The 21,712-nt window shown below is 31.1% G+C and overlaps 1 long non-coding RNA gene across 2 annotated transcripts in view; it reads left to right on the top strand.

Moving 5' to 3' along the window:
* Nucleotides 1-21,712, top strand: part of LOC128183366 (uncharacterized) — an 83,301-nt gene that overhangs the window by 2,013 nt on the left and 59,576 nt on the right. Inside the window, exon 1 of one of the 2 annotated variants that reach the window (XR_008243585.1) lies at nt 13,312-13,429. The exons of the other annotated variant lie outside the window; for it this stretch is intronic. This is a non-coding gene — a long non-coding RNA (uncharacterized LOC128183366). Of the gene's footprint in view, nt 1-13,311; nt 13,430-21,712 lie in introns of those variants that run through there. 2 annotated transcript variants of the gene reach the window in all.

Here is a 21,712-nt window from a genome sequence, read left to right as displayed (position 1 = left end):
GACAGAGAAACTTATGTTATTGTAATTGTCATAACATTAGCTAAATTATAAAACTGTGGTGGTTTGATACATAATTAAAAAATAATACTACAGGGTTACAAACATGCAAAGGTACAGTGGTTTTGTTTTGTATACAAAATACCGTATATCAATTTTTTTTTGCGTGTCACAACATTTGCGAAGATGGGAAAAATCTTATACATTTTTTATTTGCGTCAGTTATTTTTTTGCGAATAAAGGAGTGTTTTATATAAAATGATACATGGTATAATTAATGCGTTTTTAATTATTTGCGATTTAAAAGAGATCGCGAAAATAGCCAAAAATTGATCATCGATGGGTGGAGGCTATCCAGGAATACCACAAAAAATAAGCCACTGCGATTCTTGATGATTCCACCAAACGTGCAATATAACCAGATAGACTTCTGAATTTGATTAAAAATTAGAAACATTGCAACAAATCGTTGGTACATTTAGCATTAAACGCCTCTTTCTTATGCTTGCAGGGTTAAATTCTAATTACAGAAGGCACATGCTTGCATCAGTGTTTTATCTTGAGTATTGTATTTGTTGTATTTTTAGAAATACGATATCAGATAACACTAGTATAATTGATTTAAGGTAGTCTCTTCATAACTAAAATATTCACTGTGTAGCTTCGTGAATGAATAGACGAAAAGTACGCATAAATTTACGTAGCATTTCCAAATAGTATCATTTTGCATGTTTAAAGATGACTGCTTACCTTATAAAACGAAAGTTCATAATTCTAAAAAATGACCTATTTTTAGAACGGCCACCTTTTTTTTCCTTTACTTTAGCATAGCAATGTATCAGGAAAAACAGGTGTAAAAAAATAATAGATCACAACCACATAACAATGTCAAGTATTTAAAAATGAATATGAATTTAAGAGAATCCTTTTCAAACCAATGTGTCTACCTTAAAAAAAGAAAAAAAATAGGTCACTGCCGCCATTTGCCGAACATTTGATCTTGTAAAAAAAAAACATCTAAATTTTCTTGAACTATCAAAAGTATTTAATAGTTCAGATGCATAAAGCGCTTGCATACGTTTGAATAATAAACATAAGTGATTAAGTAGCTATCAAAGTTTATGAACAGTTTATGAACAGTAAATTTTGACCTACCAGACAGTTAATATATAATCCGTAAAATGTAATTTGATCAGCCATAAACACAACATTCAAGGTCGTATAGGGGGCGAGGTTTGCCATGGGTATACTATAAATGCTAATACCTTACAATAAACATCAATTGCCTGACTTGATTTTTGTCACTTAAGGATGACGTTTACTCAGAGTGAAAAAAAATCAATGATGATAATGAAAAACCATCTATTTTGTGTTATAGACCTTTGATTGTAGTGTTGTTTTTCACTTTCAAAAAAATAAATAAATAGGTCAATGACCCACTTTTTGAGTTAACGGCTATTGCATATTTTTTTTTTAAAAATCAAGAAAAATCCCATAACATTTTACACTATGATTAAGATTTTCTTAATCGTGAAAATATCACAAATTATCAAAACCTTTAAAAAATGAATTACAGTTTAGAAATGTTAGTGGCCCTAGATAGGTACAAAGCATTAAGATTTCAGCAACAATTTTTAACATATTTCAGTCCAAATTTCCTCTATTAGTTTTCAAATCCCTACCCATTTCTGAACCAATTTTACAAAACATTGAATGATGATAATGCAATAACATTAATAGTATTAAACTAATTGACATTATTATGATGGCAATCTATATAAGGTCATTGAACAAAATTTTGAGACATAGTGTCCTTAATCGTTTTTAAGCATTTTTCAATATTTTTGCAATTTGTGCCACACAATTATTTTATTAATTTAGTGATGTAAAAACCAGCAAAAGAGATACAAATTTGTAAAAACTAAAATATAAAAGCTCAAGGTATAATATCATAAAACTGCCAAAAATGTTATAGCAGAAAACAAGATCTGCAAAAATAGTCGGTATTTTCTGTTTGGATGTAAGTCTGTTTTAGTTTGATCATAATTCCATAATATAGTAAAAATACAGAATGTTATGGCAATAATTATTAATTTCATTAATATTATTTGTGTTTCGAACACATTTTGCTGATAATATTGAACTGACTAACAATCCGAATTTGAGAACTCACACCCTGCGAATTAACACTTAAAATATTAAGGTACCCTTTAAGTGTAGATGTAATATTTATATCAGTCAAAACTTTTCAATTTCTATCAAGCACGTTTATTTGCATGCGTAGTTTTTCTTTCACAAAAGGATTGATTTTTATCACTAAGTTTATGAAAAGCATTTTGGTATGCTACTTTGACATGTTTGTCGCTATGCTGCAATATTCAACAATCTATTTTTTTTCAAGTAAATAAAAAAAAATTAACAGAAAAACCCCAAAAAACAAAACCAAAATTGACCTTTTATTCTTTCCATTTACATTATATGAAAATTATAAGATAAACATAATAATCAAGAAAGTTGAAAAGAGACAAGGCAAGGTATTAGATTAATATATGATACCTAAGTACATATATAACTGTGGAATCATTAGATTTCGTGGTGGTTCAATATTCGTGGAATTCGTGGGTTCCTCACATCCACGAATTAACATCCTCCACGAACTATTAAACTAGGATAACAATGTCTATTTATATTTTAGGTATAAGAGAATACACGAAATTACGTTCTCACCAACCTGTATATGTTAAGCGACCCCCCACGAAATTTGATGGTTCTACAGTATCAAGGCATATAAATTTAAAAGAAAAATGCTTCGTTATTTTTCATAGTTTTCTTATGTGCGTTGTATGTTGAAGAACTTTTAACTTGAAAAACATAAGAAATACTTCAAATAGTCTTCCCGATACGCTAAATATGCTGACCAAACTTTGACTCTATATGAATACCAAAGTATTGTACACAATATTAATTAAACATAATTTTTCTAATTTGATAATTCATAAAAGTAAATAAAGTTTTTTTTTCAGTTTTAAATCAGTGCCATTAGATGCTTAATTATTTTAAAGTCAGGAGTGCTTGGACATCTTACATTGTTACATGCATGCTACTTTATCGATTTTAAAATTTGTTTTGTGATTTTGTTTTTCAATCAATGGCATTCACATTTTACCTGGTTTTTTTCTCTGAATTGTAGTCATATATCTGGCATCCTTGTTAAATAGGACCCAGAAAGTTTCATTAGGACACATGCTGACTGGCGTTTTCCATACTTTTTAGACCATTATTTATACACCGGACTGACTACGATATCTTCCGTTTTTCATGATCTTTACAAAGAGCACACGGCGGGTTCGACCGGTCGGCAGGGAATTTTTACTCCTCCTAGGCACCTGATCCCACCTCTATCGTTTAAGAGGCCGGTGTTGCCCTGCGTTTATTTAGTAGTTTGCTTTATGGGTTTTTAAGATGAGTAACAGTTTTTTATCGTCATTTTTCATGATAGATTCTGTTGAATCTAGTATATATATTGGCTGATTTTGTCGGTAAAAGATAAAGAATATTTGTTTTATCATATTTCTAAAATAAAATAATTAATGTATTACATTAAATGTTGAAATTAGATAACGAAAATCGAATAAAATAAATATGACCTCTGACTTTAATGTCAACATAATTGCTAGATTAATGACTTTTAGCTACGATATTTTACAATGTATGGTAAAAAAGATGTTTTTTAAAAGTAGTTTGAAATGTTAAGGAAGAAACATTGTTAAAAGTGACCTGAGATCCTTTAAGAATCTTTCCTGTCATTGAAAGTTAGAGATTTAAGTAGCTAAAGATAAACCTTAACGAGTCAGGCCTTTTTCGACTTAGTTCTGGTTTCCAAAAAAGTTACATACATACACAAAGAACAAAAACTTTTGAGAGTTTCCAAATGTAATAAATATACCATCTGATTATTTGGTACTTTGACTAATAGCTAACAGAAAATAAAACGATTGTTTAAATACATCTTTCAATCAAAAAGTCGCCTCGAGTTAAAAAAAAAATCTATTTTTAGTATATCTATTTTCAGAACTCGATTTTTAGAGCTATTTTTAATCTAAGGTTTTATATAAATCTACGATTTTTAATTTTTTCGTTGATATTGCACCGCGCAGGAACCACCAAACATTTAAAAGTTAATTCGGTATTATTCATATCAAACATAATATATATAAAATATTTTTTTGAGAACAATATCAAAAACAGTGTTTCAGTGTTATACCAGTGTTTTATGATTTCAAATTATATCAAAGTCTATATTAAAGAATATAACATTCAAACGAAACTTATATCGCATTTTTGATAGCAGCTGTCAATAGAAGCAACACTTCTTGTGTGTTGCAAAACTAAAGTTATTGTTTCAGACAGCTTTTAAAAAAGAACATCAATTAGAAGTAACATTTTAGATTTTCGTAACTTAATATTTATAGGGAACGATTCTTTAAAGTAAACAGTTGGCTGTCGAATCGTTGGTTGTTTTCAAACAGATATAAGATATCTTGTACAAAAGCTCACAAGGCTTATTGATTATTAATTATGGTGTACAAATAGCAGCTGACAAGAGTACATGACGAACTACAAGACTTGCTTTCTTTGGTATCTTTTTTATGACACCACAACTATGACCATTGCATTAGAATCAGAAAAGTTAGATAAGCTGCGGCAGGTAATCAATTTATTTCTCTGTGTCAAAAGATAACATTGCAAGTACTTTAGTCACTCATGGGTCTGCTAAACCTTGCTTGCAGGGATGTTGTTCTCGGTAAGGCCATTTGCAGACGTCTCGTTAACGCCATTATTGGAGTCTCAAAACCCTACCATAGGATTTGGCTTACAAGGAATGTTAAGCAAGACCTCTTTTTCTGGCAAAATTTTCTCCAGTCAAAAGTGTTTCTGTAATAAAAAAAAATTAGATAGCAAATCCATTCAACTTTTCCATACAGTGCAGGAGTAGCATAGGATAATTAGGTATTTATTTTGGGGGTAAATTGTCGTATGGGTCCTGTTCTCAATCTTGCGTTACATAAAGTGTCAAAAGGACATGATAGTGCTTGAAATATATCCAGGTATGGTAGCTATTTCACTGTAACATCATTTTGTACAAAACTAAAAACTTCTCTTTCACACTGACAACACTGCAGCTGTTCAAATTCTTATAAACTTCAAAATCAAAAGGGTCACAATATTCAGATTGGAGCTCAACACATATACACAAAAGCAAATTGTATTGCAGACGTACCGTTTCGTATGCATTGGACCAGAGTTTGACGTCCCGCAATTACAAGAATTATTCAGTCGCTCAAATTAGTATGTCGATCTCCATAGTAGTTTATATATTTAACTTTTTGGGCTTGTTTGGGGTTAATAGAGTTCTTTCCTTGTGCATTCAAGATATTTCTAAAAAAGAATTAAGTCTTCTTTCCATAATAATTACAACATCCAAGACAGAGCAAAAAGGAAACGCCTGTTCTTCCTATTAAAAAATTACCTGACACACTTCTGTCCTACATCAACTATGATGGCTTATTTACAGTTAAAGCTCATCAGTATAGATATATTGTTTATCACTATTGATGGCACACTAATATTAATTACTTGCTGGCAATTCCATGTAATTTTGACTACCTTTTCTTCAGATGTCAGTTTTTGCATCTGCATTGCCACTAAATTGGCAAATCGGGGTAACTCAGATGCTAAAATCCATCCAGGAAATAGGGAGATGGAAAACTCATGCCTTCATGACTTACATATGTCAACAATAGATTAGAGTATTGCCTAAGCTTTTCAGATATAACCATTTAAATAGTTTGGTCTTCCATTTCTCCTTTGTCGAGCATTTAACACCAGACAAGGGGATCCATTCTGAAACTACGACAGCGATACCGATCTACAGTTCTATGGAAAGGTTTTCGTGAACTAGTGCGGGAAAAATCATGACTCTCCCATCATTAATTTTGGTTCTAATGACATAAGACGAAATAACTTTAAAACATTTTACAGAAAATGCTCAGTACACTTAATACAGATTAATTGCATTGTGGCGGCCAAGGACAACACCTAATTGGTCTGCCATCCATTGAGTGTTAAGACTTTTTGTGGGGGCATTGGTTCTAATGTGTGTGGCTGGACTGAGGAATCCACAGCGGTATGTGTTGACAGTCTGCTTCAAATCCTGTGTGTTTCCCCCACTTGGAAATTTTGTTAAAAAGGGTATATTACATAAATAATTAAAGATATGACACAGGTAACTATGCCATGTGATTATACTTTATGCATGTAACAGCTAGGCTCAAGAATTCTTCCCCTCATGCAACATTTAAACCAAGCAGCGCTGCAGGAGACAGGCTGAAAAGGGCAAGCCTCACTACCCGCCTAAGAACGCTGATGATCGGTCCGGCTCGTGCTCGGGCACTGCTGCTTACCCAGGCCCCCATCGTTTCACTTATATGTATATCTAAAATGGCGTTTTGGTCGGCTACCCAACTTACCACAAATAATAGCATTCGTCCAAATTCCACCAATTGCTCTCAAGTACTTAATAAAATAGTTAATATATATTTCTTCTTTAAAAATAAATTAGTTCATAAGTGATGCTTAATGTATCAGGTTTAGCACAAAGCTACTGTTCACTTGATTTGATCTACTTACGAAATCAAATTAATCACCTTTTAATTGGGGGGGGGGTACCTTCATAAAGTGTTTACTGCTTATAAATGATATTGATATCTTATTAAAAAAAAAAACACTTTTGTCGGTACTTTGAATTTGCTTGTCGGTTATAAAAGCATACACCTCATTTAAGAACTGTCATTGACATCAGTTTTGAGTTTTGTGATTGGGATATATGTTACCAAAGCTTGATAAATCAGCAAAATTTTTGTCAAGAACTTGAAAATTCTTTTTCGAATTTTTTCATTAATTAATAATCCTATTCAGGCACGTAGCATCGTTTTTGAAAGTAAGGGATGAGACTTATCCAAAAATCTTGACAAGCAAAAAAACAATAGATAATAAATCAAAAAAAGACAAAAGTTATTTTTCAAAACGGCAAGTATATCTTTAACTTCAATTCCACTGTTTATTACCTTATTTTCAATGAAATGTTTTATATGGTCCAATAAAAGTGGGTGGGGGGGGGGCAATCCATGTTTAATCAAGTTTTTGTATGTTAAATTAAGAAAAATATTTGCTGTGCAAGAAAGTGGGGGAGGGGGCATATATATATTAATTTTATTTAATTTTGGTTGTAACGCCTCATTTGATTGGCTAATACAGATGGAGGGATATGTATTATATTGTATAACATACCTTGGTATTGGTACGTAACCACTTGAAAACATCTATTCGCAACTACTTTTGTTTTTACATGTAAACCTTACATGTTCACTTGCATGCATGTGTATATAATTGTAAATAAATAGAATATGACTAATCTAATCTCTGTTCAATTGGATACTATAAATTTAAAAAAAAATGCTCCAATCTTTCCAAATTGAAAAAAAAAATGATTTTAAAATATATTACAAACGGAACTGAAACAACTTCAAGACAGATAAAATTGAATTTCTACGAAAAGGAGCACAAAACTTGAGAGGGGGAGTTGAATCTTTTTCAAGGTATGAAAAGGATGAATAAACAAATATCAATAATTTTTATACCATAGTAAAAATAAGCGCCTTATATAAAATGTACCAAAATACCAAATTTTAACCCAGAATGGGAATTGCACCCAAATCTCTCTTTTCAAAGCGCTTTACTTTTAAGCTATCTAGGTTTATCGTGGTATTTTGGTGTGGTTTTAATATTCTGATGTTTCTTTTAGTAAAAACATTTGGCGAGCAGATTTCCATCTGATTGAGCTAGCCCCCCCCCCCCCCCTTCAATTACTATAGACTGTTAACAGGTTAAATAATTGATGTCGGGGTATAAATCATAAACTGCAAATATGAATCCTCTGTTAACAGTTACAATTTCGATGGCTCAGAGAAAACAAATGAGCGAAACTCTAAGTGTACGTGTACTTACTGTAAAGCGGCAAATTACAAACAATCCATTTTCAGCATGCTCGGTCATTTCACACACCGCTCCCAATATCCGAATCGATCTGCAGACATGAACTTGACACGTGCTTCTTCAACGACCCCAAGAGGCCTGCTCCTGCAATCTCAAAACTTTCACACTTTATGCCTAATTCAACTTTTAACAACTGTACCTTTAACTTTGCCTCACGATTTATAAAGCGTAAACTATGGTATATCGTATAACATATGTCAAAATTAAATTCATTCCTTAAATAAATAATATTAGGTGATTAAGAAGAGGAATGCTTTATAATTAAAGGATGTAAAAAGCTACTGCTCAGTGGCGTCGGAAGAAAATTGAAAGTTTAGAGTGAGTTAGACTTATCAAAAATCTTGACAAGCAAAAAAAAAGTTTTAGTTATGGTTATACTAAACAAACTAAACTAGTAGAGAAGAGCTAAACCCAACCTTTAGCCCCCCCCCCCCCCCCCGATTCCCTTGTCTATAATGCTTCCATGTAAAGAAATATGTGTAAATCTTGTTTGGCATGTGTATGAAATTTGATTTAGTTGATTAATTGAAAACAAAAGTTTTCTATCATTCCCCATTCTTTCTTTTTTTCCTAACCTTTTCGTCTTTATTCTTATCTTTCCCTTTACCCTCTTTTGTTGATGAATAACAAGAAATGCCACCTGTACGCTTTTGTATAATTTTTCTTTTTAAACTGATGATACACATTCATGTACTTAATTGGCATATGTAAATTATTTTCAGAGTATGGCACTTTCATTTCTATTTGTACGATAAATATTGCGAACTTTATCTCACACATTAAACATGTAAGACCTGGTTATTTTTTCAATTTAACTTCTTAATTTTTTTTACAAATGCAACCGTCAATAACATTCAGCAATGTAGCCATGTAAATCATCTTTGTATAATTCATTTGGATTATCTTCTCTTTGTCTATCAAATGTAAAAAAAAAATGCAAAAACAGGGGAATAAGGACACAGTATAATTCATATTGCGATAAAAGTTCAGTGCAAGCCTTTTACTGATACTTAAAACTTTTAAAAATAGATACCACAATAATTTACATGATCAAAAGGCAAAAAAATATTCTAGTTATATCACTGCAATTGAAAAAAATCTGTTAAATGTTTAGTGTTTCACTTTCAGTCAATCAATTATAAACGTATATCATTATTACTTATTTAAATTAAAAATTATTAAAAATCTATTTAAAGTGGTAAACTTGGGTTGTCAACACATTGCAACTGTGATTGGGCGGTTATAAATTGTAAAGTATTAGCCTAAAGTATCTTGTTAGTCTTAGTATCCTTCGAACTCCAAACTTTCCGCCAAGTCTCTACAATAAACAACATGCAAAAGAGAATGCAATTAAGAATTTTTTTTCTAATATTTGGTAGAAAGTATTTTTGTAACTTTTTTCCTTTCACCCAAGATACACAGTTATTCATAAATACTATGACTGACATTTTTTGGGATTGTACATAAAAAACGCTTCCGTGTGTAAATTTACACATTTTGGCACAGGGATTCAAGATCTATTAAGATAAATCACGTGAGAGGGTGATAAATTATAAACAATTGAAATACATATAATCTAATCGCTGCAATAATGAAAGAAATCACTCCTTTATTTAATGAATTCATAACAATTGCGAAATTAAGAAAATGGAAAACTGGCAATGTATTTTTTTGTTAATTAGTTTAAGATATATCGGGGTTTATAGGAACTATTCAAGATTTTTTCATTATTTCTCGGTAAAAGATAAAAAAAAAATGCAAATTGGGAGGAATGGTTGCCTTGTTTACTTCTTTAGTGTACGTATTAAGTTCATGAAATACTTAACCTAGGCCTGGTCCAATATTATATTGAAAATTGACACTGCATTAGATTTACCAGTCGATGAATCTCGTCTCTATTAGAAAATCATGAACATTTTTTGGCAAAACAATCTTTATATTTTTAAAAGAGTACCGCGTAATTTCGCCCCTTTTTAAAATCCTTCACCGACGTCAACGCTGGTATTTTTCTATTACAACTTGACACACTTTACATAAAGGTCAAAATGTTTTGGCAAATCAAAATAAACCGTTCTTCATTCTGTTCCCTAGTCTGTTTGAAAATTGTTTTGTTTTTCATCGATGCACCGTAAGCTACATATACCAAATCAATCGGGGAAGAAACCAAACGGTTTTTTCAATCATGTCTATAATATTTATAAACATTTATATTATTTACTTAAAACAGTTTAACTTTGAAAGGGGGTTGCATTTATTATTGTAAATAGGTGAAAGTCTATAACTTTTTAAAATAATTAGATTATATGTAAAATTCTTTGCCAAGTAGCTTTAAGTTATTCAAAAAAGAACACTCTATTCTTGCACACACAACTTTTTAATAAAAAATTTAATAAACTTTCACTTCTTTATCAAAATTGTTGATCTACCGTTATTGTGTAACCAATAGTCCCAGGTTTGTACTTATAAAGTTTGTCTTCGGATCTTCTATTCTTTATAAGATCTTTCCATCCGCCAAAAAAGTAAAACAACAAAATTTTTTGGCAATGTATTGTTTCTGTAGAATTTCAGTTTAATAGTCTGTTTTCTTCTTAAAATAAACAATTCTGCTATTATATAATATCTTCCGATTTTAATTAAAGATGAAATTGAACTTTCACAGAAGTCCTATTAAATTGAAAGTGTCATTTGAGATTATGATGTATAATAAACAAACCATTGGAATGCATTTTCTAGCTTCGATCAGCCAAGTAAGATTCCGCACTTTCATGTTTCATCAATTGCTAATCGTAATCAATCTCCGGGAAACTGCCGATTTAATGATTCATTTTTCAGTAGTATAACATATATTAGGGTTTATAGAAAATCTGCATTTGACTTGGATGTTGGATTGAGCATACTGCGATCTTCTAGTATGGTATTATTGATGTATGATTTAACAATTTTCCTAAAACCTTGACATTTTTAATTAAGATAATGTCAATTTCAAGAAGGCATCTTATAAAAAAAGAAGTTCTTTCGAAAGCATTATCATCTCGATTAATTTCTTGTTCGTCTTATTGACGACGTTATCATTTTCGTTATCTTTAACTGTTGGTCTTCCGGTAATAGTTTCAATTTCTATTCACTGAGTTCGTAGGATTTAGGATCTCCAAAACGTCAGATTCTCCATCAATTACTAGGGGGTGCTTTTTCCCGCACGGACTAATGATGTGATATTGCTACAAAAATGTTACCTCTATTCGACAACTATTTTAAAAAACATACTAAATTCTGCGCATCTTAAATCCCATCTGAGGCACAGCCACAGATCGACAGTTAATTTTTTAATTGACTTCTGTTTATGTTTATTGACACTTCATCTTTCATTTATTAATCTTTTTATGTACATGGTGCTAAAATGTCATGATTTACTCGATCAATAGCTGTTCAAAAAAGTTAATTGACACATAAATTAAAAATAGTCCAAAGGATCGAATTTCACACCGTGACACTAAGAGAAACAAATATTCTATATCATAATAAATTCATGTTTGCTTTGGTGGTGAGTTTGAGCTTCAATTTTTAACGTTGCACATTTTGGCTCAGCATTTTAATCTGAGGAAAAAGCATTTGAGATTGTGATGAAGCACTACAAATATTTTGCTACATGTATTCTTGCCTCGATTTATCAAAATTAACCTTTCTCAGCACGATTATGTGAACGTCTCCACAGTTACAATTCGTAGATTTGACTTCACTAGTTTACGAACAATGCAAGCTTGAATCTTTTCTTTTTAATTAGTAGAACATACTCGGGAATTGGTAGGAAATTTAAACAAAAGTTACAGAAAAATGAGATTTATTACTGAAAAATGACTAAAATGTTGGGTCGTTGGGACTACGTACGTCTAATGTTAAATTATGGTTGTCAATTTGTTTTAAAAAAATGACGAACCTCAAAACTAGGAATATAATATCCTTTCCATCGATCTGTATGTTTGCACATTGTTTGATCTGGAGAAAAAGGTCTGTATCAACTCCAGTAACGTCCCACTTGCCACATTGACGCCAATACTTATTGTCGTTGTAGTCAGATTTCAACGAATAGGTGAAGCACTAATTCAGACATTGTAATAGAAAGTTAATAATAACAAAAGAATTATTTCAATGAAAAGCAAAAAATTCAAAATTGAATATATATAAGTTTTAATATTAAATGAATAAGACAAAAGTTGCTAAATAGCGTTAAAATATTATTGTTATTATAGTTAGAGTGGGGGTTGCAAATTTTACCAATTTCTTTGAACTAGTCTGGATTGTTTTCTAAATCAGAGAGCGTTAATGAGACGTTGATATTAAAAAACGAATTATGGACTTCTGCGAGAGATGTTAATTAACTTTAACCAATAGAGCAAATACGTCAATACATTTTTCAAGTAATTGCTACAAAATAAAAAAAATACAAATAAAATTGTCTCTGGTGCTTTTAAAAACTATCTAAATACAACCATGTTAATATATCGATTAAAGAGAGAATCATGACAGGATGATTATATGCTATGGGTGCCCTTTTGTTATGGTAATATACCGCAAACAGCTACCGACCACAAACTAACATCATGTCTAACACCATGACTAGACACTCGTAGTAGATATTATTTATTTCATATATCATATCTTAATTGATATCTAAAAAATGCGCAGTGTCGGTAATGATGGGTGCATTAATTATACGATCAAGTTTCCGATGAACAGAATAATTGTGAAGCGTGCATCAGGTGTTTTAGAATGTACCTAGGTTTTCCTATGTTTCTGAACAGTAAGAAGCTAAATTATATTAAAAAAGAGCATCCCATCACTGAATTTTAAGGAAACACTGTTTTTTAAAAGGTTTAAACGACGAATCTAAAATACAAAACTCTTTAACTGCAAATGCATGTGCGTTACACAACTACTTAATTTGGAATTGATTTTAAATGCTGTTATCATTCAATATGAAAAAAAAATGTTTAAATAAAAAATATGCCAAGTCCTGTTCATCTAATATGTTTGTTTAATGACATTTTCAGTTCTCAATGAACTACAACGTAATACTACCCAGTCATATTTTAGCCAATCAGAGACTGCATATACATGTATATGATATGCCCCTTTGCACAGGCTACTCTAAACACGTAAAGTGTGCGCTGTCGATAAAAATAACTCATTCAAAATTTACACTTTGAAAGGAACGTTGCTTGTTTCTCCGCTTCATTTACAACCTGCTTTTGAGTAAACAGTCTTGGACCAACAATAAGGTTAAAATATCACCGAAATTGGATATTTTCCTTAAAAGAAGGTAATTCGGACATATATTTTCCTTTGTAACCTACTTGGAAAAGAAATCGGACAAAGCTCTATATCCTTTAAATTAGCATTTTTTGCAGCTAAGCTTATTTTTAAAAAGAAGCAGTTGCATGATAAAAATAAATAGCCTCAAAAGCCAAATATTTCATTTTTCGTAATAGTATATATGTTTAGTTTGTCTTAAGACAAGCCTTCAAATCCAGGCATAAAAACTAAATACAAGTTGTATGAGCTTACAGCAGAAGTTTTTTATTTGGAATTTTTGAAATAGATGTGTATGAATGATTTTTATCTATAGGCGTTTGATTGAGAATATAAGATTGCAGTTTGACTTATTAATATTTAGAGTTTTGAACATTTTGAAAATATTTTTTTAAAAGCGATCTAACTTATTTATAGTTTCTGTGACATCACTAAATAAACAATTTCGCTTATCACTGTAAAACAATAATAGCTAAAGATTTCATTTATGAAAAACAGCCTTAATAAGATCCGACATAGAATGTCTTTATTAGACTCGAAAAGAGGGACACTCAATGACCAGTGTACCAAATGATCGAAGTATGAAATAATGATTGCAAATTATTGAACAGTCATTTGATACCAATGTTCAGTTTATGCTGGAAAGAAATAACTAATCAGACTGTTTATTCGGTCACATCTAAGACAATTGTCACTCTCATTTAACACAACTCCATGTGATTTTATTTTTGTTAAAGAAATCCGGTTAGAAATCTGGTAACTGTTACCCGCATAATAATTGAATAAAACGGCAGCACCTAATCGTGTAATTTTATTAATGATATCAGAGGCGATATGCTATAAGGTGTTTTGCTCCTGAATTGGTTGTCTATCACAATGACAACCCTCTCCTCAATACAAAGTAGTGAGATAACATGGTATCTCTATAGAATATGCAAAGAAGGTGTATTGGTTAACAGAGTTATTTCATTGAGGAATTTTGTTAGGAGGATTAAGGAAAGTTCTCTTAAAAAATGTGTTATGGGGAAAAAAAATGAGAATTTGATACTTCTGAAATTTATATTGCAAATTATCACCCTGTCAGCTAGACAAGCAGTTGAAATTGACACCCCGGGGAAACCATTTTCAACCGACGCGATGCATGGAATTATTTTTCAGTAAAACGTTAAACTATAAACTGTCCGCCCCATCTGTGATCCATATTGATCTAATCTTGTGAATTAAATATATTGAGTTTAATTAGGTTGATGTTGATTTAATTATATACAGATATTACGGTGGTATGTCTATTATACAGTTACGTGACTGGTAGAGGTTGCATTTTGAGCAATGTACATGAAATTAAGGACTTAATGATATGGTGTGCTATGCCATGAGATTTGAACAAAAATGCCTCCATACACAAAAGAGTTCCAAACATTTCGAAGTAAAATGATAAGAAGCCAAAGTAAACCACAAATCTGCGATAAGAACATTTATTATTTTAATTGAAAGCCTTTAATACCGAGTTAAAATCATGCTGTATGCCATGCTATGGTTTGCTATGGTGTAATATGACGAATGAGATTCTATGAGATTGTATGCTATGGTATGATATTTTAATGCTCTAGTATGATATTCCAATGATCTGCTATAAGATACAATGCTATGCTTTGATATTCCAATGCATGTACGCTATGCTATGGTGTATATTGTAAAAAAAAATGCTTGAACTGACTGTACTATGCAAATTGAAAAAAAAAATGACTTATCAGTAGCTTGTCTCGCCTCAGATACTGTATATTCGAAATGAAAACCCTGTCGTATCAAATTAGCTAAGAAACAAAAACAGCATGTGCAAATGATGAAGGTATTGTAAGGGTACCGTCAATGTCCAGTTCCAGTAAAATAATAGAGCTTTGTTTTTTATTTGAACCGTATACATGTACAAGATTTGACTTAACAGTTAACCGATCTAAGGAAAAATACCTAAGGCATAATACTACTTGCTATTCTTTTCGGTTTTTGTTTTCCCGTAGAACTAATCATTTCGATCAATACAGTGTATAACCACTAATCATATCATCAGATACTACTTTTGATCAGAACTAAAGAGTAAGTAATTTATTTTTTTAAGTTTATTTCTTTAAATGAAGCATAATCATTCGGAGCACATTTAGTACCTCAAGGAACGGTGTTAATTTTAACCTTAGCTTGTATGTATCAATCATCATAGTCTAAGTAAAACGTAAGTAAAGATAACATTCATTTGACGTATGAAAAGATATAGCAATTCACTTTTTATGTTTTAAAAATTAGCATAGCAACATTGTTTGAAAAAAAAATCTGATTGAATGTAATACAGACATCAAAAGGTTATTATTGTTGTATATGTGTGACACTTAGCTGAGTTACGGGGAACATAGCAATGCAATTGTTTTTTCATTTCCTCTTTTGTATTACAGCAAATGATGCTCATTTTAATATATACTTACTATAAAATCGTGTTAGATTTACAAGTGTTTCTCTTCTCAGATTTTTTTGACTATTTTTACAACATGATATACTTATTTACTTGAAAATTCAAATAATATTTATTTAGCAGACATGTGTCATAATGACGAGGAAGCAATGTCCCTTCTATTCATCATTGATAGTGTTAAGCTTCAATTTTCTTCCTTAACTCATGCACTGCCTCCTATACTTTATTCCGGTGTGTTGTGAGCTTTGACGTGACAGAAAGTTATATAAAGCGGGCACGGAACGCTTCAAAGCAGTCTTGGCGTGACCGTTTACAAGAGAGGATCGGTGAAACATAAGGTAACTGTTTAAGCTAGGTTTTACGTGCATTAAGATTCAGACACCTGTTTAAAAGCTTGTTACCGTAAGTATTGTCTTTAACAGTTATGTTTGACCTAGTCTTATATTTATGTTTACACATTAGAAAAACTGAATACACAAACCGATTGATTCTAGACTATGATCAAACAATTTTTATAAGATTATTCGACGGTATTCTTTTAAAAGGTCATTATTCAATAAAGGCAAAATTCGTTCTACAGGGAGGGGACAGTAAGTGATAGCCCACAGATATGTTTGTGTGTTTAAAATATGGGAATGGGGTATATTATCCATCTTCAAATCACCAATGAAGTAGAATGTACTACATGTATTACATTTTATAAATAGCTATATTTTTATTTTTACAAGTACACAATGTGTTACCAAAATAGACCCCCCCCCCCCCCAAAAAAAAAAAAATACACCTGAAACGATATTTCTTTCAAATCGATTCAATTTATTTTTTAACAAATCGAACGCAAGTAACATTACAAAAATGAAAAAAGAAATGATTGAAAACAGTATTGGAATCTCGTTTAAAGTGCATTTGGGGGTGGGGGGTAGGGTCGGTCAGTTTATGCATGCTTAATTATAAAGGTTTTAACGATCGACAAGATAAGCGAAACAAGTCTTCTTTGATATGTATTAAAAACTGATTGTTTTTATTGTTCACCATTCCAAAATCTACAGCCTTGATTGATACTCAGTTTTTCCTATTTGAAAATCATTATTAAGTCAATAATGATTATATATATATACAGTTTTAACATGTTCCAGTTATTATACTTTCCGGTTATTTTGTAGCAGTTATTTAAATATCTATTCCTGTCTATGATATAGTTAAAAGGTGTATATATGTATAATAAGCACAAACATTGATATTTTTGATACGCATTGGTTATTACGATAATAAAGCGATGGTAATGACATGCCAGAAATATATTCACACATATTAATGTTGTTGATAGCAATTTCACACATCCATTGTCCTGTAATTATTTAATTTGACAGAAGATTAAGTTAAGAAGATATCAAAGACTAGTTGGATTAACATTGTTGACACATGAAAACTTTTTTTTTCTGTACAAACTATTTTACATTGTAAATAAATTAATATAACTAAGAAACACTCAAACTTATGTTCTAATTGCAGCATAAAAGATTTCTTATCTTATCTATAATAATCTTTAGATTATTATAGATAAGTTTAGTTATAGATTAGATAAGTTTGATATCTATAACAATCTTTAATTGTTATCAAGATTAACTTGAATTATTACATGTTTGATGCGGTGATATTCTAGCTCTGCGACAAGATTCCAACTCTATATTTTGGATGTCCGATTTGCGGGTTATGTTCTTTTATTATGTGCACAAATCTGAACACACATTTCAGTGTGTGACAACGATACGAATACCAGATATGAAAAGTGCACGTGGTTAATTTTACTCTATGGTATTGGAGATATACCTAGATTTATTTTTGAATTGTACCAGATAAGCAATCAAATTCATTACCTAACTATTAATACTAACCACTTGAACGAATTCAAATATAAACTAGAGCAAAGCTCGTTGCAAAGCAACGAGTGGGTCTTCCTTTAATGTCGAAAAGAAAGCTATTTGTCACTGTAAGAAGCAAAGTTCTGAAACCAATAACAAGATCACCTAAGACGAAAAGAACAAAACTCGAATAATTCTTGGTATGACTTAACAAAATCCGAATGATTCTGAGTACGAATTAACAAAAAACCTTTTCGATTTCAAAAACGACTTAACAAAAAAAAACCGAATGTGTTCAAGTACGACTTAACAATTATTTTTGGTACGAGTTAATTTGACTTTTAACTTTATGCTATTTTTTAAACCAATAACGTGGAATCGAAATTTCCGGAAAAATCAATTTTTAAACCCCAATATCTCTGTAATGAATCATCCGATTTAAAAACGGTTTTCAGTGTTAGATTCAACTTATTAAGTTCTACAAAATACATATATATTTTTTATTTTATCAAAAAATTCAAATTTTCGAAAAATTTGATTTACTTCCGGTTTCGACCGGAAGTGACGGATTTTCATTTCCAGCCTTATTACAGAGGCAAAACGATCAATATATAAGCTCGAAAAATTTCAACTTTCTATCTTGAAGCGTTTTTGAAAAAAGCCGCGGACAAAATGACTTTTTGAAATTTTTAAAAATGACGTAACGTAAAAACAGAAGTGACGTTGCTAAAGAAACTTTAATATCTTTGAGCTATTATAATTTCACATTATCTCTGAAAGTTTCATAAAAATCAGTCAAAAACGTTTTGAGTTATGAAGCCGAAAAGAAGTCAGAAAAAAAAAGAAAAAGTATAATAACTAGAGCAAAGCTCGTTGCAAAGCAACGAGTGGGTCTTCCGTCAATGTCGGAAGTAAAGCTGGAAGTTCCTGTAAGAAGCAGAGCTCTTAAACCAATAACAAGAGTAACTAAAATAAAAAGATGAAAAAACGAATATTCCTGGTACGACTTAACAAAATACGAATGATTTTAAGTACGACTTAACAAAAACCTTTCCGATTTCAAGAACGACTTAACAAAAAAAATCCGAATGTGTTCAAGTACGACTTAACAATTATTTTTGGTACGAGTTAATTTTACTTTGAACATTACGTTATTTTTTAAACCAAGGACGCGGAATCAAAATTTCCGGAAAAATCAATTTTTAAACCCCGATATCTCTGTAATGCATCGTCCGATTTTAAAACAGCTTTCAGTGTTAGATTTAGCTTAATAAACTCTACAAAACACATATTCATTTTTGATTCGATCAGAAAATTCATTTTTTCGAAAAATTTGTTTCACTTCCGGTTTCGACCGGAAGTGACAGATTTTCATTTCGAGCCTTATTACAGAGGTAAATCGACCAAATCATAACCATTGAAAATTTTAAGCCTCTATCTTAAAGCGTTTTTGAAAAAAGTCCGGGACAAAATGACTTTTTGAAATTTTTAAAAATGACGTCACGTCAAAACGGAGGTTATGTTCTCTTTAAAACTTTTACATTTTTGAGGGACGCCAACTTGCAAATATCTCTGAAAATTTCATCAAGATCGGTTTAAAACCTTTTGAGTTATGAAGCAAAAAAGGAGTCAGAAGAAAAGAAAAAGAATAATAACTAGAGCAAAGCTCGTTGCAAAGCAACGAGTGGGTCTTCCGTTAATGTCGGAAGTAAAGCTGGAAGTTCCTGTAAGAAGCAGAGCTCTTGAACCAATAACAAGAGTAACTAAAATAAAAAAATGAAAAAATCGAATTATCCCTGGTACGACTAAACAAAATCCGAATGATTTTAAGTACGACTTAACAAAAAACTTCCTGATTTCAAGAACGACTTAACCAAAAAAATCCGAATGTGTTCAAGTACGACTTAACAATTATTTTGGTACGAGTTAACTTTACTTTGAACATTACGCTATTTTTTAAACCAAGGACGCGGAAACAAAATTTCCGGAAAAATCAATTTTTAAACCCCGATATCTCTGTAATGCATCGTCCGATTCAAAAACGGATTTCAGTTTTGAACTCAGCATGAAAGTTACTGTAAGATACGTCCGTAAAGTTTTTAAAATTGAAAAACACGAAAATTCAAATAAATTGGTTTTGCTTCCGGTTTCGACCGGAAGTGTCCGAATTGAGTTTCCAGCCTTATGTCATAAGTAAAACGATAATTCTACCTTCTCTGTAAATCTCGTTGAAAACGGAAGACCCTAAAAAAGGAAGAGAGATAGAGATATGAAAGAGAGAGAGAAAGATAGAGAGAGAGAACAAATACTAGTATGTGACACATTTGAATATTACAGTAAGAATGGTTTTTACACTGGGTAGTGGGTACATTAAAATATATTTCTTAATTCTATAATGTACTTAAGAAATTTAAAAAATGGATTTTATTCCAAAAAGTAATGACAATGAATTATGAGAGATAAAAATATGATTTTTATCAAATCCTTTTATCTCACCCTGTAAGCTTTTCTAATAACTTTTTCTCCGTCTGTCTGTTCGTCTGTAAACTTTTTACATTTTTAGCTCCTCAAAAACTTGACATAAAGTGTCATTTGACGAAGAGGATTCAGTTTGTTAAAATGAAGGGCCACACCATCATTCAAAGGGAGATACTTAATACTGTGGTTTCATCAATATTTGGCCAGGAAATCTTAAAATTGTGTGGAAGCATCCCCGGGAACTCTGAAATTAAGTTTTTTTTAAATCGACATAATTGGGGTTAGAATAGAGCGACAATGAGCTGTTCAATATTTATAGAGGATGAAAAAAGGAAATCTTTAAACACCCTTCTCTCAAAAAAAGCTTAAACTTGACATTAAATATGCTTAAGGATCCTTAGGTACTGTAGATTTAATTTTGTTCAAATTAAGATACCGGGGAAGAGGGATGGGCGTGGGTCACTAAGAAGGTGTATATTTACATATGAATGAATAGAGACAATTTTTCGAAAGGCCTCAAAAGTGGTTCATAGTTGTTTGATATAGAAATATATATGAAGAATCGTTCAATTTTTATTATTACATTATATGATGTGTGATATTTTCATATAATAAAATATCAAAAGTAAATATTATTATATTTTCATTGAGTCAAATTGTGTTGACATAAAATGGCAACAAGCCACACAATTTTAATATTAATATACATTTAACTGATGAATGATTTGTTTTTCAAGAGCAGTCATAGAAATTGATATAGTCTTTCTCTTATTTTCCGACATTTTTTCCCAAGAGCAATGGGTCTAGACGTTAGCAAAACATTGTACATCTAATTTGGAATCATTTTATTTTTATTTTTTATTCTTTCTGTATTTGTAATAATGGAAGAGATAAAAACAAAAAGGCAAGTCTTAGCACCTTACCTGGTCTCATTTTTGACTTCTGGCAAAGTAAACAATGGGTACGATAAGGCTATTCTTCCTGAAGAAAAAGTGTACCCACTAACGTGATTATCTTGGGGATAGTTTAAATATCATTGTATTTAGTACGGATATGGATGATTTAGTAAATATTTTATAGACTGAATTTTAAAGTGAAACTAAACATGGATTCCTTTTTTAATTTTACCATTTTCATTATACATTGTATAGATAGACAATCGTCCTGCATTTATCTGGGTGAAATAGACAAACTATATTGATATCTAAGTCATTTTATCCTCATCAGGCGTTTTTATACCTTTTACAGAAAAATGTACGAAAGCTTTCGAAGTAGTGGACCGTTAACAAGTCGTGTCACGTGACCTTGCTAGACTAATAAGAGGTTGCATTTTGTACAAGGAATCTTTATGATAATATAAATAAAATATTTCACTGTTCAAGTATAACATAAACTTAATGTGTTTATTGCGTGGTTTAAAGCAACTTAACTGATCATTTTACGTTTCGAACTTTGCAAATTGAAATAAAGTAATACAATCTGACCTAGTTAA

The sequence above is a fragment of the Crassostrea angulata genome, chromosome 5 (assembly GCF_025612915.1).
Source record: "Crassostrea angulata isolate pt1a10 chromosome 5, ASM2561291v2, whole genome shotgun sequence".
In the NCBI taxonomy this organism is placed as follows: Eukaryota; Metazoa; Mollusca; class Bivalvia; order Ostreida; family Ostreidae; genus Magallana; species Magallana angulata.
Note: the sequence above shows the minus strand (reverse complement) of the source record. Positions and strands in the feature narration are given on the sequence as shown.